The sequence below is a fragment of the Carcharodon carcharias genome, chromosome 40, assembly GCF_017639515.1.
Source record: "Carcharodon carcharias isolate sCarCar2 chromosome 40, sCarCar2.pri, whole genome shotgun sequence".
NCBI lineage: Eukaryota > Metazoa > Chordata > Chondrichthyes > Lamniformes > Lamnidae > Carcharodon > Carcharodon carcharias.
Window position 1 is genome coordinate 646,305 of NC_054506.1, and position 23,629 is coordinate 669,933.

The window sequence follows — 23,629 nt, forward strand, 5'->3', positions numbered from 1 at the left end:
GAGAGAGAGAGAGAGGGACAGGGCGTGAGAGAGAGGGACAGAGCGTGAGAGAGAGAGAGAGAGGAGGACAGAGCGTGAGAGAGAGAGAGGGACAGAGCGTGAGAGAGAGGGACAGGCGTGAGAGAGAGAGAGAGGGACAGTGAGTGAGAGAGAGAGAGAGAGGGACAGGGCGTGAGAGAGAGAGGACAGTGCGTGTGAGAGAGAGAGGGACAGAGAGTGAGAGAGAGAGGGACAGGGCGTGAGAGCGAGAGAGGGACAGGCCGTGAGAGCGAGAGAGGGACAGAGCGTGAGAGAGAGAGAGGGACAGGGCGTGAGAGAGAGAGTGGGACAGGCGTGAGAGAGAGAGAGGGACAGGGCGTGAGAGAGAGAGAGAGGGACAGGCGTGAGAGAGAGAGGAGACAGGGCGTGAGAGAGAGAGAGAGAGGGACAGTGCGTGAGAGAGAGAGAGACAGGGCGTGAGAGAGAGAGAGGGACAGAGCGTGAGAGAGAGAGAGGGACAGAGCGTGAGAGAGAGAGAGAGGGACAGGGCGTGAGAGAGAGAGAGAGGGACAGTGCGTGAGAGAGAGAGAGGACAGGCGTGAGAGAGAGAGAGAGGACAGTGCGTGAGAGAGAGAGAGAGAACAGAGCGTGAGAGAGAGAGGGACAGTGCGTGAGAGAGAGAGAGGGACAGGGCGTGAGAGAGAGAGAGAGGACAGGCGTGAGAGAGAGAGAGAGAGGGACAGGCGTGAGAGAGAGAGAGAGGGACAGAGCGTGAGAGAGAGAGAGAGGGACAGGGCGTGAGAGAGAGAGAGACAGAGCGTGAGAGAGAGAGAGAGGGACAGAGCGTGAGAGAGAGAGAGAGGGACAGAGCGTGAGAGAGAGAGAGGGACAGAGCGTGAGAGAGAGAGAGGGACAGAGCGTGAGAGAGAGAGAGAGTGACAGAGCGTGAGAGAGAGAGACAGGCGTGAGAGAGAGAGAGAGGGACAGAGCGTGAGAGAGAGAGATAGGGGCAGGCGTGAGAGAGAGAGAGGGGGGCAGGGCGTGAGAGAGAGAGAGAGAGGGACAGGGCGTGAGAGGAGGACAGAGCGAAGAGAGAGAGAGAGGGACAGTGCGTGAGAGAGAGAGAGAGGGACAGGGCGTGAGAGAGAGAGAGAGAGGGACAGGGCGTGAGAGAGAGAGGACAGAGCGTGGGAGAGAGAGAGACAGAGCGTGAGAGAGAGAGAGAGAGACAGAGCGTGAGAGAGAGAGAGAGAGACAGAGCGTGAGAGAGAGAGAGGGACAGGCCGTGAGAGCGAGAGAGGGACAGAGCGTGAGAGCGACAGAGGGACAGGGCGTGAGAGCGAGAGAGAGGGACAGGGCGAGAGAGAGAGAGGGACAGGGTGTGAGAGAGAGAGAGAGGGACAGGGCGTGAGAGAGAGAGAGAGGGACAGGGCGTGAGAGAGAGAGAGAGGGACAGGGCGTGAGAGAGAGAGAGACAGGGCGTGAGAGAGAGAGAGAGGGACAGAGCGTGAGAGAGAGAGAGAGGGACAGGGCGAGAGAGAGAGAGGGACAGGCGTGAGAGAGAGAGAGGGACAGGCGTGAGAGAGAGAGAGAGACAGTGCGTGAGAGAGAGAGGGACAGGCGTGAGAGAGAGAGAGCGAGGGACAGAGCGTGAGAGAGAGAGAGAGAGGGACAGTTCGTGAGAGAGAGAGAGAGACAGAGAGTGAGAGAGAGAGAGAGGGACAGGGCGTGAGAGAGAGAGAGCGAGGGACAGAGCGAGAGAGAGAGTGACAGAGCGCGAGAGAGAGAGAGAGAGGGTGACAGAGCGTGAGAGACAGAGAGAGGGACAGAGCGTGAAGAGAGAGAGAGGGACAGTGCGTGAGAGAGAGAGGGGACAGGGCGTGAGAGAGAGAGAGGAGACAGAGCGTGAGAGAAGAGAGAGAGGGACAGGGCGTGAGAGGGACAGAGCGGAGAGAGAGAGAGAGGGACAGCGTGAGAGAGAGAGAGAGGGACAGGCGTGAGAGAGAGAGGGACAGGGCGTGAGAGAGAGAGGGACAGAGCGTGAGAGAGAGAGAGAGGGGGACAGGGCGTGAGAGAGAGAGAGGACAGAGCGTGAGAGAGAGAGAGAGACAGGGTGTGAGAGAGAGAGAGAGAGGACAGGCGTAGAGAGAGAGAGGGACAGTGCGTGAGAGAGAGAGAGAGAGAGAGAGGGACAGGCTGAGAGAGAGAGAGAGAGGGACAGGGCGTGAGAGAGAGAGAGAGAGAGAGAGAGGGGACAGGGCGTGAGAGAGAGAGAGGGACAGGCGTGAGAGAGAGAGAGAGGGACAGGGCGTGAGAGAGAGGGACAGAGCGTGAGAGAGAGAGAGAGGGCAGAGCGTGAGAGAGAGAGAGGGACAGGGCGTGAGAGAGAGAGAGAGGGACAGTGCGTGAGAGAGAGAGAGGACAGTGCGTGAGAGAGAGAGGACAGTGCGTGAGAGAGAGAGAGAGGGACAGAGCGTGAGAGAGAGAGAGAGGACAGGGCGTGAGAGAGAGAGAGGACAGGGCGTGAGAGAGAGAGAGGGACAGGGCGTGAGAGAGAGAGAGAGACAGGGCGTGAGAGAGAGAGAGGGACAGAGCGTGAGAGAGAGAGAGGGACAGGGCGTGAGAGAGAGAGAGAGGGACAGTGCGTGAGAGAGAGAGAGAGACAGAGCGTGAGAGAGAGAGGGACAGGGCGTGAGAGAGAGGGGGACAGTGCGTGAGAGGGAGAGAGAGGACAAAGCGCGAGAGGGACAGAGTGTGAGAGAGAGAGAGGGACAGGGCGTGAGAGAGAGAGGGACAGGGCGTGAGAGAGAGAGAGGGACAGGGCGTGAGAGAGAGAGAGAGGGACAGTGCGTGAGAGAGAGAGAGACAGGGCGTGAGAGAGAGAGAGGCAGAGCGTGAGAGCGTGAGAGAGAGAGAGGGACAGAGCGTGAGAGAGAGAGAGAGGACAGTTTGGGAGAGAGAGAGGGACAGGGCGTGAGAGAGAGAGAGAGGGACAGGTTCCAGAGAGAGAGAGAGAGGACAGAGCGTGAGAGAGAGAGAGAGACAGGGAGTGAAAGAGAGAGAGAGAGGGACAGGGCGTGAGAGAGAGAGAGAGAGAGAGACAGAGCGAGAGAGAGAGTGACAGAGCACGAGAGAAAGAGAGAGAGAGACAGAGCGCGAAAGAGAGAGAGACAGAGCGTGAGAGAGAGAGAGGGACAGAGCGCGCATGAGAGAGAGAGAGAGAGACAGAGCGTGAGAGGGAGAGAGGGGGGCAGGCGTGAGAGAGAGAGAGAGAGAGACAGTGCGTGAGAGAGAGAGAGAGACAGGCGTGTGAGAGAGAGAGAGAGACAGAGCGTGAGAGAGAGAGAGGACAGAGCGTGTGAGAGAGAGAGAGACAGAGCGTGTGAGAGAGAGAGAGAGACAGAGCGTGTGAGAGAGAGAGAGACAGAGCGTGAGAGAGAGAGAGACAGAGCGTGAGAGAGAGACAGAGAGTGAGAGAGAGAGGGACAGAGCGTGAGAGAGAGAGAGAGACAGAGCGTGAGAGGGAGAGGGACAGAGCGTGAGAGAGAGAGAGGACAGAGCGTGAGAGAGAGGGACAGGGCGTGAGAGAGAGAGAGGGGACAGGGCGTGAGAGAGAGAGGAGGGACAGGGCGTGAGAGAGAGAGAGAGGGACAGGGCGTGAGAGAGAGAGAGAGGGACAGCGTGAGAGAGAGAGAGAGGACAGGGCGTGAGAGAGAGAGAGAGGGACAGGGCGTGAGAGAGAGAGAGGGACAGGGCGTGAGAGAGAGAGAGAGAGGGACAGAGGCGTGAGAGAGAGAGACAGAGCGTGAGAGAGAGAGAGAGAGGGACAGGGCGTGAGAGAGAGAGAGAGACAGGCGTGAGAGAGAGAGAGGGACAGGCGTGAGAGAGAGAGACAGGCGTGAGAGAGAGAGAGAGACGAGCGAGAGAGAGAGAGAGAGACGGGCGTGAGAGAGAGAGAGAGGGACAGTTCCTGAGAGAGAGAGAGACCGGGCGTGAGAGAGAGAGAGAGGGACAGTTCCTGAGAGAGAGAGAGAGAGAGAGGGACAGGGCGTGAGAGAGAGAGAGAGAGGGACAGGGCGTGAGAGAGAGAGAGAGGGACAGGGCGTGAGAGAGAGAGAGGGACAGGGCGTGAGAGAGAGAGAGGGACAGTGCGTGAGAGAGAGAGAGAGGGACAGTGCGTGAGAGAGAGAGAGAGGGGCAGAGCGTGAGAGAAGAGAGAGGGACAGTGCGTGAGAGAGAGAGAGAGAGGGACAGGCGTAGAGAGAGGGACAGGGCGTGAGAGAGAGAGAGAGAGGGACAGGCGTGAGAGGGAGAGAGAGGGACAGAGCGTGAGAGAGAGAGAGAGGGACAGGGCGTGAGAGAGAGAGAGAGAGGGACAGGGCGTGAGAGAGAGAGAGAGGGACAGGGCGTGAGAGAGAGAGAGACAGGGCGTGAGAGAGAGGGAGAGACAGGGCGTGAGAGAGAGAGAGATGGACAGTGCGTGAGAGAGAGAGAGAGAGGGACAGAGAGTGAGAGAGAGAGAGACAGGGCGTGAGAGAGAGAGAGAGAGGGACAGGGCGTGAGAGAAAGAGAGAGGGACAGGGCGTGAGAGAGAGAGAGAGGGACAGAGCGTGAGAGAGAGAGAAGAGCGTGAGAGAGAGAGAGAGGGACAGGGCGTGAGAGAGAGAGAGAGGGACAGGGCGTGAGAGAGCGTGAGAGAGGGACAGAGCGTGAGAGAGAGACAGAGCGTGAGAGAGAGAGAGAGAGACAGAGCGTGAGAGAGAGGGGGACAGGGCGTGAGAGAGACAGAGAGGGACAGTGCGTGAGAGAGAGAAGGACCGGCTGAGAGAGAGAGAGAGGGACAGTGTGAGAGAGAGAGAGAGACAGGAGAGGGCGTGAGAGAGAGAGAGAGAGAGGGACAGGGCGTGAGAGAGAGAGAGAGAGGGACAGGGCGTGAGAGAGAGAGAGAGGGACAGGGCGTGAGAGAGAGAGAGAGGGACAGTGCGTGAGAGAGAGAGAGGGACAGTGCGTGAGAGAGAGAGAGGGACAGTGCGTGAGAGAGAGAGAGAGGACAGGGCGTGAGAGCGAGAGAGAGAGGGACAGGGCGTGAGAGAGAGAGAGGGACAGGGCGTGAGAGAGAGAGAGAGAGGGACAGGGCGTGAGAGAGAGAGAGGGACAGGGCGTGAGAGAGAGGGAGAGACAGGGCGTGAGAGAGAGGGAGAGACAGGGCGTGAGAGAGAGAGAGATGGACAGTGCGTGAGAGAGAGAGAGAGGGACAGAGAGTGAGAGAGAGAGGGACAGGGCGTGAGAGCGAGAGAGGGTCAGGCCGTGAGAGCGAGAGAGGGACAGAGCGTGAGAGCGACAGAGGGACAGGGCGTGAGAGCGAGAGTGGGACAGCGCATGAGAGCGAGAGTGGGACAGGGCGTGAGAGAGAGAGAGAGGGACAGTGCGTGAGAGAGAGAGAGAGGGACAAGGCGTGAGAGAGAGAGAGGGACAAGGCGTGAGAGAGAGAGAGAGGGACAAGGCGTGAGAGAGAGAGAGAGGGACAGGGCGTGAGAGAGAGAGAGAGAGGGACGGTGCGTGAGAGAGAGAGAGGGACAAGGCGTGAGAGAGAGAGAGGGACAAGGCGTGAGAGAGAGAGAGAGGGACAAGGCGTGAGAGAGAGAGAGAGGGACAAGGCGTGAGAGAGAGAGAGAGGGTCAAGGCGTGAGAGAGAGAGAGAGGGACAAGGCGTGAGAGAGAGATAGAGGGACAGAGTGTGAGAGAAAGAGACAGTGCGTGAGAGAGAGAGAGAGGGACAGGGCGTGAGAGAGAGAGAGAGAGACAGCATGAGAGAGAGAGAGACAGAGCATGAGAGAGAGAGAGACAGAGCGTGAGAGAGAGAGAGACAGTGTGAGAGAGAGAGAGACAGAGCGTGAGAGAGAGAGAGACAGAGCGTGAGAGAGAGAGGGACAGAGCGTGAGAGAGAGGGACAGGGCGTGAGAGAGAGAGAGGGACAGGGCGTGAGAGAGAGAGAGAGGGACAGGGTGTGAGAGAGAGAGAGAGGGACAGGGCGTGAGAGAGAGAGAGAGGGACAGGGCGTGAGAGAGAGAGAGGGACAGGGCGTGAGAGAGAGAGAGAGGGACAGAGCGTGAGAGAGAGAGAGGGACAGAGCGTGAGAGAGAGAGGGGGACAGGCGTGAGAGAAGAGGGAGGACAGGGCAGAGAGAGAGAGAGGGACAGAGTGTGAGAGAGAGAGAGAGGGACAGAGAGTGAGAGAGAGAGGGACAGTGCGTGAGAGAGAGAGAGAGGGACAGGGCGTGAGAGAGAGAGACAGCGTGAGAGAGAGAGAGACAGAGCGTGAGAGAGAGAGAGACAGGGCGTGAGAGAGAGAGAGACAGGGCGTGAGAGAGAGAGAGACAGGGCGTGAGAGAGAGAGAGACAGAGCGTGAGAGAGAGAGAGACAGAGCGTGAGAGGGAGAGAGAGAGAGAGCGAGAGAGAGAGAGACAGAGCGTGAGAGAGAGAGGCAGAGCGTGAGAGAGAGGGACAGGGCGTGAGAGAGAGAGAGAGGGACAGGGCGTGAGAGAGAGAGAGAGAGACAGAGCGTGAGAGAGAGAGAGAGAGACAGAGCGTGAGAGAGAGAGAGAGACAGAGCGTGAGAGAGAGAGAGGGACAGTGCGTGAGAGAGAGAGAGAGGGACACAGCGAGAGAGAGAGACAGAGCTTGAGAGCGAGAGGGGAACAGGGCGTGAGAGCGAGAGAGAGGGACAGTTCCTGAGAGAGAGAAGGACCGGGCGTGAGAGAGAGAGAGAGGGACAGTTCCTGGGAGAGAGAGGGAGAGAGAGGGACAGGGCGTGAGAGAGAGAGAGGGACAGGGCGTGAGAGAGAGAGAGAGAGGGACAGGGCGTGAGAGAGAGAGAGAGGGACAGGGCGTGAGAGAGAGAGAGAGGGACAGGGCGTGAGAGAGAGGGAGAGACAGGGCGTGAGAGAGAGGGAGAGACAGGGCGTGAGAGAGAGGGAGAGACAGGGCGTGAGAGAGAGAGAGATGGACAGTGCGTGAGAGAGAGAGAGGGACAGAGAGTGAGAGAGAGAGAGACAGGGCGTGAGAGAGAGAGAGAGAGAGGGACAGGGCGTGAGAGCGAGAGAGGGACAGGCCGTGAGAGCGAGAGAGGGACAGAGCGTGAGAGCGACAGAGGGACAGGGCGTGAGAGCGAGAGTGGGACAGCGCATGAGAGCGAGAGTGGGACAGGGCGTGAGAGAGAGAGAGAGGGACAGTGCGTGAGAGAGAGAGAGAGGGACAGTGCGTGAGAGAGAGAGAGAGGGACAGTGCGTGAGAGAGAGAGAGAGGGACAAGGCGTGAGAGAGAGAGAGAGGGACAAGGCGTGGGAGAGAGAGAGAGGGACAAGGCGTGAGAGAGAGAGAGAGGGACAAGGCGTGAGAGAGAGAGAGAGAGAGAGGGACAAGGCGTGAGAGAGAGAGAGAGGGACAAGGCGTGAGAGAGAGAGAGAGGGACAAGGCGTGAGAGAGAGAGAGAGGGTCAAGGCGTGAGAGAGAGAGAGAGGGACAAGGCGTGAGAGAGAGATAGAGGGACAGAGTGTGAGAGAAAGAGACAGTGCGTGAGAGAGAGAGAGAGGGACAGGGCGTCAGAGAGAGAGAGAGAGACAGCATGAGAGAGAGAGAGAGACAGAGCATGAGAGAGAGAGAGACAGAGCATGAGAGAGAGAGAGACAGAGCATGAGAGAGAGAGAGACAGTGTGAGAGAGAGAGAGACAGAGCGTGAGAGAGAGAGGGACAGGGCGTGAGAGAGAGAGAGAGGGACAGGGCGTGAGAGAGAGAGAGAGGGACAGGGCGTGAGAGAGAGAGAGAGGGACAGAGCGTGAGAGAGAGAGTGAAAGACCGAGTGTGAGAGAGAGTGGGACAGGGCGTAAGAGAGAGGGAGGGGGAAAGAGCATAGCGAGAGAGGGACAGAGTGTGAGAGAGAGAGAGAGAGGGACAGAGTGAGAGAGAGAGAGGGACAGGGCGTGAGAGAGAGAGACAGCGTGAGAGAGAGAGAGACAGAGCGTGAGAGAGAGAGAGACGGGCGTGAGAGAGAGAGACGGGCGTGAGAGAGAGAGAGAACAGGCGTGAGAGAGAGAGAGAGACAGGGCGTGAGAGAGAGAGAGACAGGGCGTGAGAGAGAGAGAGACAGAGCGTGAGAGAGAGAGAGACAGAGCGTGAGAGAGAGAGAGACAGAGCGTGAGAGAGAGAGAGACAGAGCGTGAGAGAGAGAGAGACAGAGCGTGAGAGAGAGAGGCAGAGCGTGAGAGAGAGGGACAGGGCGTGAGAGAGAGAGAGAGGGACAGGGCGTGAGAGAGAGAGAGAGGGACAGAGCGTGAGAGAGAGAGACAGAGCGTGAGAGAGAGAGAGAGAGACAGAGCGTGAGAGAGAGAGAGAGAGACAGAGCGTGAGAGAGAGAGAGAGAGACAGAGCGTGAGAGAGAGAGAGGGACAGTGCGTGAGAGAGAGAGAGAGGGACACAGCGAGAGAGAGAGACAGAGCTTGAGAGCGAGAGGGGAACAGGGCGTGAGAGCGAGAGAGAGGGACAGTTCCTGAGAGAGAGAAGGACCGGGCGTGAGAGAGAGAGAGAGGGACAGTTCCTGGGAGAGAGAGGGAGAGAGAGGGACAGGGCGTGAGAGAGAGAGAGAGGGACAGGGCGTGAGAGAGAGAGAGAGGGATAGGGCGTGAGAGAGAGAGAGAGGGACAGGGCGTGAGAGAGAGAGAGAGAGACAGGGCGTGAGAGAGAGAGAGGGACAGGGCGTGAGAGAGAGAGAGAGGGACAGTGCGTGAGAGAGAGAGAGAGAGAGGGACAGAGCGTGAGAGAGAGAGAGAGAGAGACAGAGCGTGAGAGAGAGAGAGAGGGACAGGGTGTGAGAGAGAGAGAGAGGGACAGGGTGTGAGAGAGAGAGAGAGAGGGACAGTGCGTGAGAGGGACAGAGCGTGAGAGAGAGAGAGAGGGACAGGGTGTGAGAGAGAGAGAGAGAGAGGGACAGGGCGTGAGAGAGAGAGAGAGGGACAGGGCGTGAGAGAGAGAGAGAGACAGAGCGTGAGAGAGAGAGAGAGGGACAGGGCGTGAGAGAGAGAGAGAGGGACAGAGCGTGAGAGAGAGAGAGACAGAGCGTGAGAGAGAGAGAGAGGGACAGAGCGTGAGAGAGAGATGGGGGACAGGGCGTGAGAGAGAGAGAGAGAGAGAGAGGAACAGAGAGTGAGAGAGAGAGAGAGAGAGAGGGACAGGGCGTGAGAGGGACAGCGTGAGAGAAAGAGAGAGAGGGACAGTGCGTGAGAGAGAGAGACAGTGCGTGAGAGAGAGAGAGAGACAGGGCGTGAGAGAGAGAGAGAGAGACAGGGCGTGAGAGAGAGAGAGAGGGACAGAGCGTGAGACAGAAAGAAGGACAGGGCGTGAGAGCGAGAGAGAGGGGACAGGCGTGAGAGAGAGAGAGAGGAGAGGAGGGGACAGTGCTGAGAGAGAGAGGGACAGGGCGTGAGAGAGAGAGAGAGGACAGGGCGTGAGAGAGAGGAGAGAGACAGAGCGTGAGAGAGAGAGAGAGGGACAGGCGTGAAGAGAGAGAGAGGGACAGAGCGTGAGAGAGAGGGAGACAGAGCGTGAGAGGGAGAGCGAGGACAGGCGTGAGAGAGAGAGAGAGAAGAGGGTGAGAGAGAGAGAGGGACAGAGTGTGAGAGAGAGAGAGAGGGACAGAGAGTGAGAGAGAGAGGGACAGAGAGTGAGAGAGAGAGGGACAGTGCGTGAGAGAGAGGGACAGGGCGTGAGAGAGAGAGGACAGGGGAGCGTGAGAGAGAGAGAGAGGGGGACAGGGCGTGAGAGAGAGAGAGAGGGACAGAGCGTGAGAGAGAGAGAGACAGGGTGTGAGAGAGAGAGAGAGGGACAGGGCGTGAGAGAGAGAGAGGGACAGAGCGTGAGAGAGAGATGGGGGACAGGGCGTGAGAGAGAGAGAGAGAGAGAGGAACAGAGCGTGAGAGAGAGAGAGAGAGAGGGACAGGGCGTGAGAGGGACAGAGCGTGAGAGAGAGAGAGAGGGACAGCGTGAGAGAGAGAGAGAGAGGGACAGTGCGTGAGAGAGAGAGGGACAGTGCGTGAGAGAGAGAGGGACAGGGCGTGAGAGAGAAATGGACAGAGCGTGAGAGAGAGAGAGAGGGACAGGGCGTGAGAGAGAGAGAGAGGGACAGAGCGTGAGAGAGAGAGAGACAGGGCGTGAGAGAGAGAGAGAGGGACAGGGTGTGAGAGAGAGAGAGAGGGACAGGGCGTGAGAGAGAGAGAGGGACAGGGCGTGAGAGAGAGAGAGAGAGGGACAGGGCATGAGAGAGAGAGAGAGGGACAGAGCGTGAGAGAGAGAGAGGGGCAGAGCGTGAGAGAGAGGGACAGGGCGTGAGAGAGAGAGATGGACAGTGCGTGAGGGAGAGAGAGGGACAGGGCGTGAGAGCGAGGGAGAGGGACAGGGCGTGAGAGAGAGAGAGACGGACAGGGCGTGAGAGAGAGAGAGGCGGACAGGGCGTGAGAGAGAGAGAGGGGACAGGGCGTGAGAGAGAGAGAGAGGGACAGTGCGTGAGAGAGAGAGAGAGACAGGCGTGAGAGAGAGAGAGGGACAGAGCGTGAGAGAGAGAGAGGGACAGAGCGTGAGAGAGAGGAGAGGGACAGGGCGTGAGAGAGAGGGACAGGGCGTGAGAGAGAGAGAGAGGACAGTGCGTGAGAGAGAGAGAGAGAGACAGGATTTGTGCGTGAGAGAGAGAGAGAGGGACAGGGCGTGAGAGAGAGAGAGAGGGACAGGGCGTGAGAGAGAGAGAGAGAGAGGGACAGAGCGTGAGAGAGGGACAGAGCGTGAGAGAGAGAGACAGAGCGTGAGAGAGAGAGAGAGACAGAGCGTGAGAGAGAGAGAGAGACAGAGCGTGAGAGAGAGAGAGAGGGACAGGGCGTGAGAGAGAGGGACAGGGCGTGAGAGAGAGAGAGAGAGGGACAGAGCGTGAGAGAGAGAGAGAGGGACAGTGCGTGAGAGAGAGAGAGAGACAGAGCGTGAGAGAGAGAGGGACAGGGCGTGAGAGAGAGAGAGAGGGACAGGGCGTGAGAGAGAGAGAGAGACAGGGCGTGAGAGAGAGAGAGAGGGACAGGGCGTGAGAGAGAGAGAGAGGGACAGGGCGTGAGAGAGAGGGACAGAGCGTGAGAGAGAGAGAGAGAGGGACAGAGCGTGAGAGAGAGAGAGGGACAGAGCGTGAGAGAGAGGGACAGGGCGTGAGAGAGAGAGAGAGAGGGACAGTGCGTGAGAGAGAGAGAGAGAGGGACAGGGCGTGAGAGAGAGAGGGACAGTGCGTGAGAGAGAGAGAGGGACAGAGCGTGAGAGAGAGAGAGAGGGGGACAGGCGTGAGAGAGAGAGAGGGACAGGGCGTGAGAGAGAGAGAGGGACAGGGCGTGAGAGAGAGAGAGAGAGAGACAGGGCGTGAGAGAGAGAGAGGGACAGGGCGTGAGAGAGAGAGAGGGACAGGGCGTGAGAGAGAGAGAGGGACAGGGCGTGAGAGAGAGAGAGGGACAGGGCGTGAGAGAGAGAGAGGGACAGGGCGTGAGAGAGAGAGGGGACAGGGCGTGAGAGAGAGAGGAGACAGGGCGTGAGAGAGAGAGAGAGAGGGACAGTGCGTGAGAGAGAGAGAGACAGGCGTGAGAGAGAGAGAGGACAGAGCGTGAGAGAGAGAGAGGGACAGAGCGTGAGAGAGAGAGAGAGGGACCGGGCGTGAGAGAGAGAGAGAGGGACAGTTCCTGAGAGAGAGAGGGACAGGGCGTGAGAGAGAGAGAGAGGGACAGGGCGTGAGAGAGAGAGAGAGGGACAGAGCGTGAGAGAGAGAGAGGACAGTGCGTGAGAGAGAGAGAGAGGGGGACAGGGCGTGAGAGAGAGAGAGAGGGACAGGGCGTGAGAGAGAGAGAGAGAGGGACAGGGCGTGAGAGAGAGAGAGGGACAGAGCGTGAGAGAGAGACAGAGCGTGAGAGAGAGAGAGAGGGACAGAGCGTGAGAGAGAGAGAGAGGGACAGAGCGTGAGAGAGAGAGAGAGACAGAGCGTGAGAGAGAGAGAGAGAGACAGAGCGTGAGAGAGAGAGAGAGACAGAGCGTGAGAGAGAGAGGGACAGGGCGTGAGAGAGAGAGAGAGGGACAGAGCGTGAGAGAGAGAGAGAGAGACAGGGCGTGAGAGAGAGAGAGGGGGCAGGGCGTGAGAGAGAGAGAGAGGACAGGCGTGAGAGGGACAGAGCGTGAGAGAGAGAGAGAGGGACAGTGCGTGAGAGAGAGAGAGAGGGACAGGGCGTGAGAGAGAGAGAGAGGGACAGGGCGTGAGAGAGAGAGGGACAGAGCGTGAGAGAGAGAGAGGACAGAGCGTGAGAGAGTGAGGGACAGAGCGTGAGAGAGAGAGAGAGGGACAGGGCGTGAGAGAGAGAGAGGGACAGTGCGTGAGAGAGAGAGGGACAGGGCGTGAGAGAGAGAGAGAGGGACAGTGCGTGAGAGAGAGAGAGGGACAGAGCTGAGAGAGAGAGAGAGGGACAGGCGTGAGAGAGAGAGAGAGGACAGGCGTGAGAGAGAGAGAGAGGGACAGAGCGTGAGAGAGAGAGAGACAGGGCGTGAGAGAGAGAGAGAGGGACAGAGCGTGAGAGAGAGAGAGGGACAGGGCGTGAGAGAGAGAGAGGGACAGGGCGTGAGAGAGAGAGAGGGACGGCGTGAGAGAGCGAGAGAGAGGGACAGTGCGTGAGAGAGAGAGGGACAGGGCGTGAGAGAGAGAGAGAGGGACAGGGCGTGAGAGAGAGAGAGGGACAGAGCGTGAGAGAGAGACAGAGCGTGAGAGAGAGAGAGAGGGACAGGGCGTGAGAGAGAGAGAGAGAGGGACAGAGCGTGAGAGAGAGAGGGACAGAGCGTGAGAGAGAGAGTGACAGAGCGTGAGAGAGAGAGAGAGAGGGACAGAGCGTGAGAGAGAGAGAGAGGGACAGTGCGTGAGAGAGAGAGGGGACAGGCGTGAGAGAGAGAGAGAGACAGAGCGTGAGAGAGAGAGAGAGGGACAGGGCGTGAGAGGGACAGAGCGTGAGAGAGAGAGAGCGGGATCGGGCGTGAGAGAGAGAGAGAGAGAGGGACAGGGCGTGAGAGAGAGAGGGACAGGGCGTGAGAGAGAGAGGGACAGGGCGTGAGAGAGAGAGGGACAGAGCGTGAGAGAGAGAGAGAGGGGGACAGGGCGTGAGAGAGAGAGAGAGGGATAGAGCGTGAGAGAGAGAGAGAGACAGGGTGAGAGAGAGAGAGAGAGGGACAGGCGTGAGAGAGAGAGAGGGACAGGGCGTGAGAGAGAGAGAGAGAGAGAGAGAGAGAGAGGACAGTGCGTGTGAGAGAGAGAGAGAGGGACAGGGCGTGAGAGAGAGAGAGAGAGAGAGAGAGAGGGAAAGGGCGTGAGAGAGAGAGAGGGACAGGGCGTGAGAGAGAGAGAGGGACAGGGCGTGAGAGAGAGAGAGAGGGACAGGGCGTGAGAGAGAGAGAGAGGGACAGGGCGTGAGAGAGAGGGACAGAGCGTGAGAGAGAGAGGGGCAGAGCGTGAGAGAGAGAGAGGGACAGGGCGTGAGAGAGAGAGAGAGGGACAGTGCGTGAGAGAGAGAGAGGGACAGTGCGTGAGAGAGAGAGAGGGACAGTGCGTGAGAGAGAGAGAGGGACAGTGCGTGAGAGAGAGAGAGGGACAGAGCGTGAGAGAGAGAGAGAGGGACAGTGCGTGAGAGAGAGAGAGGGACAGGGCGTGAGAGAGAGAGAGGGACAGGGCGTGAGAGAGAGAGAGGGACAGGGCGTGAGAGAGAGAGAGGGACAGAGCGTGAGAGAGAGAGAGAGGGGGACAGGGCGTGAGAGAGAGAGAGAGGGACAGAGCGTGAGAGAGAGAGAGAGACAGGGTGTGAGAGAGAGAGAGAGAGGGACAGGGCGTGAGAGAGAGAGAGGGACAGTGCGTGAGAGAGAGAGGGACAGGGCGTGATAGAGAAATGGACAGAGCGTGAGAGAGAGAGAGAGGGGGACAGGGCGAGAGAGAGAGAGAGGGACAGAGCGTGAGAGAGAGAGAGACAGGGTGTGAGAGAGAGAGAGAGGGACAGGGCGTGAGAGAGAGAGAGGGACAGGGCGTGAGAGAGAGAGAGGACGGGCGTGAGAGAGAGAGAGAGAGGGACAGGGCGTGAGAGAGAGAGAGAGGGACAGAGCGTGAGAGAGAGAGAGGGACAGGGCGTGAGAGAGAGAGATGGACAGGGCGTGAGAGAGAGAGAGATGGACAGTGCGTGAGAGAGAGAGATGGACAGTGCGTGAGAGAGAGAGAGGGACAGAGAGTGAGAGAGAGAGAGACAGGGCGTGAGAGAGAGAGAGAGGGAGGGACAGGGCGTGAGAGCGAGAGAGGGGGCGTGAGAGAGAGAGAGGGACAGGGCGTGAGGGAGAGAGACAGGGCGTGAGAGAGAGAGAGGGACAGGGTGTGAGAGAGAGAGAGGGACAGAGCGTGAGAGAGAGAGAGGGACAGAGCGTGAGAGAGAGAGGGACAGGGCGTGAGAGAGAGAGAGAGAGGGACAGTGCGTGAGAGAGAGAGAGAGACAGAGCGTGAGAGAGAGAGAGAGGGACAGGGCGTGAGAGAGAGAGAGAGAGGGACAGGGCGTGAGAGAGAGAGAGAGACAGAACGTGAGAGAGAGAGAGACAGAGCGTGAGAGAGAGAGACAGAGCGTGAGAGAGAGAGAGAGGGACAGAGCGTGAGAGAGAGAGAGAGGGACAGAGCGTGAGAGCGAGAGAGAGGGACAGGGCGTGAGAGAGAGAGAGCGGGATCGGGCGTGAGAGAGAGAGAGAGAGAGGGACATAGCAAGAGAGAGAGAGAGAGGGACAGTGCGTGAGAGAGAGGGAGAGACAGAGCGTGAGAGAGAGAGGGACAGTGCGTGAGAGAGAGAGAGAGGGACAGAGCGTGAGAGAGAGAGAGAGACGGTGTGAGAGAGAGAGAGAGGGACAGGGCGTGAGAGAGAGAGAGAGGGACACGGCGTGAGAGAGAGAGAGGGACAGGGCGTGAGAGAGAGAGAGAGAGGGACAGGGCGTGAGAGAGAGAGGGACAGGGCGTGAGAGAGAGAGAGAGAGGGACAGGGCGTGAGAGAGAGAGAGAGAGGGACAGGGCGTGAGAGAGAGAGAGGGACAGGGCGTGAGAGAGAGAGAGAGAGGGACAGGGCGTGAGAGAGAGAGAGAGGGACAGGGCGTGAGAGAGAGAGAGAGGGACAGGGCGTGAGAGAGAGAGAGAGAGGGAGAGAGAGAGAGAGAGAGAGGAGCTGGAGAGAGAGAAGAGAGAGAGAAGACCTGGAGAGAGAGAGAGGAGAGGCAGAGGCGGAGAAGAGAAGAGTTGACGTGCGAGAGAGAGAGAGAGAGAGAGGGACAGAGCGTGAGAGAGAGAGAGAGACAGAGAAGAGAGAGAGAAGGGCATGAGGAGAGAGAGGACAAGCGTGAGAGAGAGAGAGAGAGACAGACCTGCTGAGAGAGAGAGGACAGTGAGTGAGAGAGAGAGAGAGAGGGACAGGGCGTGAGAGAGAGGGACAGAGCGTGAGAGAGAGAGAGAGAGAGGACAGAGCGTGAGAGAGAGAGAGGGCAGAGCGTGAGAGAGAGGGACAGGGGGTGAGAGAGAGAGAGAGGGACAGTGGTGAGAGAGAGAGAGAGAGGGACAGGGCGTGAGAGAGAGAGGACAGTGCGTGAGAGAGAGAGAGGGACAGAGCGTGAGAGAGAGAGAGAGGGACAGGCGTGAGAGAGAGAGAGGGACAGGGCGTGAGAGAGAGAGAGGGACAGGGTGTGAGAGAGAGAGAGGGACAGGGCGTGAGAGAGAGAGAGGGACAGGGCGTGAGAGAGAGAGAGGGACAGGGCGTGAGAGAGAGAGAGAGGGACAGGGCGTGAGAGAGAGAGAGACAGAGCGTGAGAGAGAGAGAGAGAGGGACAGTGCGTGAGAGAGAGAGAGAGGGGCAGAGCGTGAGAGAGAGAGAGGGACAGAGCGTGAGAGAGAGAGAGGGACAGAGCGTGAGAGAGAGAGAGGGACAGTGCGTGAGAGAGAGAGAGGGACAGTGCGTGAGAGAGAGAGGGACAGGGCGTGAGAGAGAGAGAGAGGGACAGTGCGTGAGAGAGAGAGAGAGACAGAGCGTGAGAGAGAGAGGGACAGTGCGTGAGAGAGAGAGAGGGACAGGGCGTGAGAGAGAGAGAGAGAGGGACAGGGCGTGAGAGAGAGAGAGAGAGGGACAGAGCGTGAGAGAGAGACAGAGCGTGAGAGAGAGACAGAGACAGAGCGTGAGAGGGACAGAGCGTGAGAGAGAGAGAGAGGGACAGAGCGTGAGAGAGAGAGAGACAGAGCGTGAGAGAGAGAGAGAGAGACAGAGCGTGAGAGAGAGAGAGAGGGACAGAGCGTGAGAGAGAGAGACAGAGCGTGAGAGAGAGAGAGAGGGACAGAGCGTGAGAGAGAGAGAGAGGGACAGGGCGTGAGAGAGAGAGAGGGACAGGGCGTGAGAGAGAGAGAGAGAGGGACAGTGCGTGAGAGGGACAGAGCGTGAGAGAGAGAGAGAGGGACAGGGGTGAGAGAGAGAGAGAGGGACAGGGCGTGAGAGACAGAGAGAGGGACAGGTCGTGAGAGAGAGGGGGACAGAGTGTGAGAGAGACAGGGACAGGGCGTCACAGAGAAAGAGAGACAGAGCGTGAGAGAGAGAGAGAGGACAGGCGTGAGAGAGAGAGAGGGACAGGGCGTGAGAGAGAGAGAGGGACAGAGCGTGAGAGAGAGAGAGGGACAGGGCGTGAGAGAGAGAGAAAGGGACAGTGCGTGAGAGAGAGAGAGGGACAGGGCGTGAGAGGGACAGCGTGAGAGAAAGAGAGAGAGGGACAGGGCGTGAGAGAGAGAGACAGTGCGTGAGAGAGAGAGAGACAGGGCGTGAGAGAGAGAGAGAGGGACAGAGCGTGAGACAGAAAGAGGGACAGGGCGTGAGAGCGAGAGGGGGACAGGGCGTGAGAGAGAGAGAGGGACAGTGCGTGAGAGAGAGAGAGAGGGACAGTGCGTGAGAGAGAGAGGGACAGGGCGTGAGAGAGAGAGAGAGAGGGACAGGGCGTGTGAGAGAGAGAGAGAGAGGGACAGAGCGTGAGAGAGAGACAGAGCGTGAGAGAGAGAGAGAGGGACAGGGCGTGAGAGAGAGAGAGAGGGACAGAGCGTGAGAGAGAGAGGGACAGAGCGTGAGAGAGAGACAGAGACAGAGCGTGAGAGAGAGACAGAGACAGAGCGTGAGAGCGAGAGGGGGACAGTGCGTGAGAGAGAGAGAGTGGGACAGGGCGTGAGAGAGAGAGAGAGAGACAGAGCGTGAGAGAGAGAGAGAGAGAACAGGGCGTGAGAGGGAGAGCGTGAGAGAGAGAGAGAGGGACAGCGTGAGAGAGAGAGAGAGAGGGACAGAGCATGAGAGAGAGAGGGACAGGGCGTGAGAGAGAGAGGGACAGAGCGTGAGAGAGAGAGAGAGGGACAGGGCGTGAGAGAGAGAGAGGGACAGAGCGTGAGAGAGAGAGAGAGACAGGGCGTGAGAGAGAGAGAGAGGGACAGGGCGTGAGAGAGAGAGAGGGACAGGGCGTGAGAGAGAGAGAGAGAGAGAGAGGGACAGGGCGTGAGAGAGAGAGAGAGAGAGGGACAGGGCGTGAGAGAGAGAGAGAGAGAGAGAGAGGGACAGGGCGTGAGAGAGAGAGAGGGACAGGGCGTGAGAGAGAGAGAGGGACAGGGCGTGAGAGAGAGAGAGAGACAGGGCGTGAGAGAGAGAGAGAGGGACAGAGCGTGAGAGAGAGAGAGGGACAGGGCGTGAGAGAGAGAGAGAGGGACAGTGCGTGAGAGAGAGAGAGCGGGACAGTGTTTGAGAGAGAGAGGGGCAGAGCGTGAGAGAGAGAGAGGGACAGGGCGTGAGAGAGAGAGAGGGACAGGGCGTGAGAGAGAGAGAGGGACAGGGCGTGAGAGAGAGAGAGGGACAGGGCGTGAGAGAGAGAGAGGGACAGAGCGTGAGAGAGAGAGAGGGACAGAGCGTGAGAGAGAGAGAGAGAGACAGAGCGTGAGAGAGAGAGAGACAGAGCGTGAGAGAGAGGGACAGGGCGTGAGAGAGAGAGAGAGAGGGACAGGGCGTGAGAGAGAGAGAGGGACAGGGCGTGAGAGAGAGAGAGGGACAGGGCGTGAGAGAGAGAGAGAGGGACAGGGCGTGAGAGAGAGAGGGGACAGGGCGTGAGAGAGAGAGAGGGGACAGGCGTGAGAGAGAGAGAGAGGGACAGTGCGTGAGAGAGAGAGAGACAGGGCGCGAGAGAGAGAGAGGGACAGAGCGTGAGAGAGAGAGAGGGACAGAGCGTGAGAGAGAGAGAGAGGGACAGTGCGTGAGAGAGAGAGGGACAGGGCGTGAGAGAGAGAGAGAGGGACAGTGCGTGAGAGAGAGAGAGAGACAGAGCGTGAGAGAGAGAGAGAGGGACAGGGCGTGAGAGAGAGAGAGAGGGACAGGGCGTGAGAGAGAGAGAGAGAGAGGGACAGAGCGTGAGAGAGAGACAGAGCGTGAGAGAGAGAGACAGAGCGTGAGAGAGTGAGCGAGGGACAGAGCGTGAGAGAGAGAGCGAGGGACAGAGCGTGAGAGAGAGAGCGAGGGACAGAGCGTGAGAGAGAGAGATGGGGGGCAGGGCGTGAGAGAGAGAGAGAGAGAGGGACAGAGCGTGAGAGAGAGAGAGAGGGACAGTTCCTGAGAGAGAGGGAGAGACAGAGCGTGAGAGAGAGAGGGACAGGGCGTGAAAGAGAGAGGGATAGAGCGTGAGAGACAGAGAGAGACGGTGTGAGAGAGAGAGAGAGAGGGACAGAGCGTGAGAGAGAGAGAGAGAGAGGGACAGAGCGTGAGAGAGAGAGAGGGGCAGAGCGTGAGAGAGAGGGACAGGGCGTGAGAGAGAGAGAGAGGGACAGTGAGTGAGAGAGAGAGAGGGACAGGGCGTGAGAGAGAGAGGGACAGTGCGTGAGGGAGAGAGAGGGACAGAGCGTGAGAGCGAGAGAGAGGGACAGGGCGTGAGAGAGAGAGAGGGACAGGGCGTGAGAGAGAGAGAGGGACAGGGCGTGAGAGAGAGAGAGGGACAGGGCGTGAGAGAGAGAGAGAGAGGGACAGGGCGTGAGAGAGAGAGAGGGACAGGGCGTGAGAGAGAGGGAGAGACAGGGCGTGAGAGATAGAGGCAAGACAGGGCGTGAGAGAGAGAGAGAGGGACCGTGCGTGAGAGGGAAGAGACAGGCCGTGTAGAGAGAGCGAGGGACAGAGCGTGAGAGCGAGAGGGGGACAGAGCGTGAGAGTGAGAGAGGGACAGGGGCGTGAGAGCGAGAGAGAGGGACAGTTCCTGAGAGAGAGAGGGACAGGGCGTGAGAGACAGAGAGAGGGACAGTTCCTGAGAGAGAGAGAGAGACAGAGCGTGAGAGAGAGAGGGACAGGCGTGAGAGAGAGAGAGGGACAGGGCGTGAAAGAGAGAGAGAGAGGACAGGGCGTGAAAGAGAGAGAGAGAGTGACAGAGCGTGAGAGAGAGAGAGAGTGACAGAGCGTGAGAGAGAAGAGAGTTGGACAGAGCGTGAGAGAGAGAGAGTGACAGAGCGTGAGAGAGAGAGAGTGACAGAGCGTGAGAGAGAGAGAGTGACAGAGCGTGAGAGAGAGAGAGAGTGACAGAGCGTGAGAGAGAGTGACAGAGCGTGAGAGAGAGAGCGAGGGACAGAGCGTGAGAGAGAGAGATAGGGGCAGGGCGTGAGAGAGAGAGATGGGGGGGCAGGGCGTGAAGAGAGAGAGAGAGAGGGACAGGGGCGTGAGAGGGACAGAGCTGAGAGAGAGAGAGAGGGAAAGTGCGTGAGAGAGAGAGAGGGACAGGCGTGAGAGAGAGAGAGAGAGGACAGGCGTGAGAGAGAGAGGGACAGAGCGTGGGAGAGAGAGGGACAGTGCGTGAGAGAGAGAGAGGGACAGAGCGTGAGAGCGAGAGAGAGGGACAGGGCGTGAGAGAGAGAGAGGGACAGGGCGTGAGAGAGAGAGAGGGACAGAGCGTGAGAGAGAGAGAGGGACAGGGAGTGAGAGAGAGAGAAAGGGACAGTGCGTGAGAGAGAGAGAGGGACAGAGCGTGAGAGAGAGAGAGAGGGACAGGGCGTGAGAGAGAGAGAGACGGACAGGGCGTGAGAGAGAGAGAGAGGGACAGTGCGTGAGAGGGGAGCGAGACAGGGCTTGAGAGAGAGAGCGAGGGACAGAGCGTGAGAGAGAGAAAGGGACAGGGCGTGAGAGCGAGAGAGGGACAGGGCGTGAGAGCGAGAGAGGGACGGCGTGAGAGCGAGAGAGAGGACAGTTCCTGAGAGAGAGAGGGACAGGGCGTGAAAGAGAGAGAGCGAGGGACAGAGCGTGAGAGAGAGAGAGAGAGGGGACAGTTCCTGAGAGAGAGGGAGAGACAGAGCGTGAGAGAGAGAGAGAGGGACAGGGCATGAAAGAGAGAGAGCGAGGGACAGAGCGTGAGAGAGAGAGTGACAGAGCGTGAGAGAGAGAGAGAGAGTGACAGAGCGTGAGAGAGAGAGAGAGGGACAGAGCGTGAGAGAGAGAGAGAGGGCCAGTGCGTGAGAGAGAGATGGGGGACAGGGCGTGAGAGAGAGAGAGAGAGACAGAGCGTGAGAGAGAGAGAGAGAGAGGGACAGGGCGTGAGAGGGACAGAGCGTGAGAGAGAGAGAGAGAGGGACAGCGTGAGAGAAAGAGAGAGAGGGACAGGGCGTGAGAGAGAAAGGGACAGGGCGTGAGAGAGAGAGGGACAGGGCGTGATAGAGAGACGGACAGAGCGTGAGAGAGAGAGAGAGAGGGGGACAGGGCGTGAGAGAGAGAGAGGGATAGAGCGTGAGAGACAGAGAGAGACAGGGTGTGAGAGAGAGACAGAGAGGGACAGGGCGTGAGAGAGAGAGAGGGACAGGGCGTGAGAGAGAGAGAGAGAGAGAGGGACAGGGCGTGAGAGAGAGAGGAGAGAGAGGGACAGGGCGTGAGAGAGAGAGAGAGAGAGAGAGAGGGATAGGGCGTGAGAGAGAGAGAGGGACAGGGCGTGAGAGAGAGAGAGGGACAGGGCGTGAGAGAGAGAGAGAGGGACAGGGCGTGAGAGAGAGAGAGAGGGACAGGGCGTGAGAGAGAGAGAGAGGGGCAGAGCGTGAGAGAGAGAGAGGGACAGGGCGTGAGAGAGAGAGAGAGGGACAGTGAGTGAGGAGAGAGAGAGGGACAGTGCGTGAGGGAGAGAGAGGGACCAGAGCGTGAGAGCGAGAGAGAGGGACAGGGCATGAGAGAGAGAGAGGGACAGGGCGTGAGAGAGAGAGAGGGACAGGGCGTGAGAGAGAGAGAGGGACAGGGCGTGGAGAGAGAGAGACGGACAGAGCGTGAGAGAGAGAGAGGGACAGGGCGTGAGAGAGAGAGAGAGGGACAGAGCGTGAGAGAGAGAGAGAGGGGCAGAGCGTGAGAGAGAGGGACAGGGCGTGAGAGAGAGAGAGAGGGACAGTGAGTGAGAGAGAGAGGGACAGTGCGTGAGGGAGAGAGAGGGACAGAGCGTGAGAGAGAGAGAGAGGGACAGGGCGTGAGAGAGAGAGGCGGACAGGGCGTGAGAGAGAGAGAGGCGGACAGGGCGTGAGAGAGAGAGAGGGACAGGGCGTGAGAGAGAGAGAGAGGGACAGGGCGTGAGAGATAGAGGCAGACAGGGCGTGAGAGAGAGAGAGAGACGGACAGTGCGTGAGAGGGAGAGAGACAGGCCGTGAGAGAGAGCGAGGGACAGAGCGTGAGAGCGAGAGGGGGACAGAGCGTGAGAGTGAGAGAGGGACAGGGCGTGAGAGCGAGAGAGAGGGACAGTTCCTGAGAGAGAGAGGGACAGGGGCGTGAGAGACAGAGAGAGGGACAGTTCCTGAGAGAGAGAGAGAGACAGAGCGTGAGAGAGAGAGGGACAGTGCGTGAGAGAGAGAGAGGGACAGGGCGTGAAAGAGAGAGAGAGAGGGACAGGGCGTGAAAGAGAGAGAGAGAGTGACAGAGCGTGAGAGAGAGAGAGAGTGACAGAGCGTGAGAGAGAGAGAGAGTGACAGAGCGTGAGAGAGAGAGAGTGACAGAGCGTGAGAGAGAGAGAGAGTGACAGAGCGTGAGAGAGAGAGAGAGTGACAGAGCGTGGAGAGAGAGAGAGAGTGACAGAGCGTGAGAGAGAGTGACAGAGCGTGAGAGAGAGAGCGAGGGACAGAGCGTGAGAGAGAGAGATAGGGGGCAGAGCGTGAGAGAGAGAGATGGGGGGCAGGGCGTGAGAGAGAGAGAGAGAGGGACAGGGCGTGAGAGGGACAGAGCGTGAGAGAGAGAGAGAGGGAAAGTGCGTGAGAGAGAGAGAGACAGGGCGTGAGAGAGAGAGAGAGAGGGACAGGGCGTGAGAGAGAGAGGGACAGAGCGTGGGAGAGAGAGGGACAGTGCGTGAGAGAGAGAGAGGGACAGAGCGTGAGAGCGAGAGAGAGGGACAGGGCGTGAGAGAGAGAGAGGGACAGGGCGTGAGAGAGAGAGAGGGACAGGGCGTGAGAGAGAGAGAGAGGGACAGGGCGTGAGAGAGAGAGAGAGGGGCAGAGCGTGAGAGCGAGAGAGGGACAGGGCGTGAGAGAGAGAGAGAGGGACAGTGAGTGAGAGAGAGAGAGGGACAGTGCGTGAGGGAGAGAGAGGGACAGAGCGTGAGAGCGAGAGAGAGGGACAGGGCATGAGAGAGAGAGAGGGACAGGGCGTGAGAGAGAGAGAGGGACAGGGCGTGAGAGAGAGAGAGGGACAGGGCGTGAGAGAGAGAGACGGACAGAGCGTGAGAGAGAGAGAGGGACAGGGCGTGAGAGAGAGAGAGAGGGACAGAGCGTGAGAGAGAGAGAGGGGCAGAGCGTGAGAGAGAGGGACAGGGCGTGAGAGAGAGAGAGAGGGACAGTGAGTGAGAGAGAGAGAGGGACAGTGCGTGAGGGAGAGAGAGGGACAGAGCGTGAGAGCGAGAGAGAGGGACAGGGCGTGAGAGAGAGAGGCGGACAGGGCGTGAGAGAGAGAGAGGCGGACAGGGCGTGAGAGAGAGAGAGGACAGGGCGTGAGAGAGAGAGAGAGGGACAGGGCGTGAGAGATAGAGGCAGACAGGGCGTGAGAGAGAGAGAGAGAGGGACAGTGCGTGAGAGGGAGAGAGACAGGCCGTGAGAGAGAGCGAGGGACAGAGCGTGAGAGCGAGAGGGGGACAGAGCGTGAGAGTGAGAGAGGGACAGGGCGTGAGAGCGAGAGAGAGGGACAGTTCCTGAGAGAGAGAGGGACAGGGCGTGAGAGACAGAGAGAGGGACAGTTCCTGAGAGAGAGAGAGAGACAGAGCGTGAGAGAGAGAGGGACAGTGCGTGAGAGAGAGAGAGGGACAGGGCGTGAAAGAGAGAGAGAGAGGGACAGGGCGTGAAAGAGAGAGAGAGAGTGACAGAGCGTGAGAGAGAGAGAGAGTGACAGAGCGTGAGAGAGAGAGAGAGTGACAGAGCGTGAGAGAGAGAGAGTGACAGAGCGTGAGAGAGAGAGAGAGTGACAGAGCGTGAGAGAGAGAGAGAGTGACAGAGCGTGAGAGAGAGAGAGAGTGACAGAGCGTGAGAGAGAGTGACAGAGCGTGAGAGAGAGAGC

At 59.1% G+C, this 23,629-nt stretch overlaps 1 protein-coding gene across 1 annotated transcript in view; it reads left to right on the forward strand.

Moving 5' to 3' along the window:
* The window catches only part of LOC121273143 (rootletin-like), a 144,757-nt gene that overhangs the window by 6,015 nt on the left and 115,113 nt on the right, over nt 1–23,629 (forward strand). The gene's annotated exons all lie outside the window — the stretch shown is intronic.